This window comes from Octopus bimaculoides, chromosome 16 (genome assembly GCF_046866305.1).
Source record: "Octopus bimaculoides isolate indiv1 chromosome 16, ASM4686630v1, whole genome shotgun sequence".
In the NCBI taxonomy this organism is placed as follows: Eukaryota; Metazoa; Mollusca; class Cephalopoda; order Octopoda; family Octopodidae; genus Octopus; species Octopus bimaculoides.
The window spans coordinates 12,857,158-12,859,657 of NC_142943.1; positions in this window are offsets into that span (position 1 = coordinate 12,857,158).

A 2,500-nucleotide genomic window follows, 5' to 3' on the forward strand; every position below is an offset into this window, starting at 1 on the left:
GAAGACAGAAAAATAGGTAATGGGTGTATATGCATATTTCAGAGGTTTTTGCTCCTTCTTCAGTGCCACATCCAACTCTTTAACCATCCACGAATATATTGCTTAAATAATCACGAAATTTAGCGGTGTAACGCAAATGGATACACCAATTCCTGGCAACTGATATGAGTATATCAATTACTGGTAAGGGCACCGTATTTCATTTTGCAACCATAATATACTACCAAGTTTATTAAAGGTTTATTAGTCAATACTGTGTCCTACCTGTGATATCAGTGCGGTGTAATTGACTGGTTATTATATTTTAACGATTCCGAAAGGATAAAAGGCAAGATTATTTGAGCGAAATTTGAATTCAAAACGGAATAAATACTGCAGAGCAGTTTGTTTCACTTGCTGATGATTCTGCCAGTTGGCCGCCTTTAGAGTGAGGGTGCGCATTCCAGTTCTTGAAACGGAAAGGAGAAGCACCGTTCTCATGCCTCCAACAAAGTTATGAACGACTGACAATAAATAAATAAATAAATAAATGCATAAATAAATAAATACGTGCCGTTCCTTAAGTGATACTACGCATTGAATAGAAAAAATACAATGGAGAAAAAAACTAGACGTCGCTCTTAGTCTGATGGCCATTTTACTAATATGAATAAAAGAGAGAAAAAAATGGAGCCCAGAAAACATCCTCGCTAGAAACAAGCAAATAACACACGAAATGCATGAAATATGATAAGCCGCGAGCGGACACGATATTGCTGTATAAGGAGAATAAATACTAATGATACGAATTAATCAGAGACTTAAAATAATTGCCGAAGAAATAAGAGTTTGTGTGATTAAGATCCCTAAATTTATGTCATTGCATAATGAGCCACGAAGTTAACATTGTAATTAGTGTGGAAGGAAAACGAAGAAAATATAAAATGTAAAAGGAATGATTAGGAGTCAGCTCCGAATTAAAAGCATATATTATTTCTATATTATATGCATACATACATACATACATACATACATACATACATACATATATATATATATATATATATATATATATATATATATATATATATATATATATATATATATATATATATATATATATATATACATACATATATATATACCCCACTCCACACATATATATATATATATATATGTCTATATGAGTTCAGGTAGCTTTTCCTTTCCATTTTCTTATTTGCCTTATATATATATATATATATATATATATATATATATATATATATACGTACATATACATACATACACACATGTATATGTATGTATGTATCTATATATGTATGTATACATATATATATATATATATATATATATATATATATATATATATATATATATATATAGAGAGAGAGAGAGAGAGAGAGAGAGAGAGAGAGAGAGAGAAGAGAGAGGCGGGGGAATTTAACGAGGAATAAGGAACTAAATCGTTGATATGCAAAATTTTAAAAAAATGAAGGCTCAAATAACAAATATGGCAGACAAATAAAAAAAATCCCAAACAAAAAAACGTACCATTTACAAAACAAAATGAAAAAGAATAGTTTTCCGAAGTAAAAAAAAAAAGAAGAAATGCGTATTCAATAAGTAAAAAAAAAATTATATAGATTGAAAAGAGAAAATAAGAAAATGGTTTGACAACAGATTAACGTAATTTAATGTTTAAGAAGATGAAGAAATAATTTTTCAGGTAGTTAAACAGCAAAACTGTAATATGAGGAATTCCATCTATAAAAGCGGAATTAATCTGATTCTGGAAAAATAAGCAGAATAAGCAAAACTAAAATAAAATGAAATAAAATCAGCACAGATCAAATCAGCTAATCTAACCGCTATCGGCCATTTCTTAAACTGAGATGTACTTTACAAAAAATAATTGGACGCGCGATATGTAAATTAGATGGTGATTAACATAGTAATGTGGGAGGCTGAAAAAATAATGAGAAATGCAGGTTAAGAAGTAATCCATTGTTAGGTGTTGTAGAGGCGACGAATTCGTTGTTATCCCTACCGAGAAGAGCCAGTGAAGGGGAAAGACGCATCAACAGAAACAAACATCTCGTGGCTGCTGGCATGTGTTGTGTTGGAAGGTCAGGACAGAAATCGCGTTGTAAATGAATTGGTCAAGACAGCTCGTCAGGAATCAGTCTCAGAAAATCTGGGAAAGGTACTCGACCAGCGTATCTGTCAAACGGCATTCAACCATTCGTTTTATGCAACCCAAGTGTCACATATGTGGTAGCGTCAATCACCTAATGACCTTCTTATTCAAATCCAAAGCCAAACGGTAGAAGTCCTGCACTGCTGCGAACATCACAACTTATACAATATCATTATCATCATCACCAATAGCAACAACAAGAACAGCAAGAACAGCTGCAACAGTAGCAATATCAAAATCAATAACGACAACAGCTGCAGCAAAAACACTAATCAACCCAAAACTAATGTTGAGATGTCAGAGAAGATTCCCACCAACAAA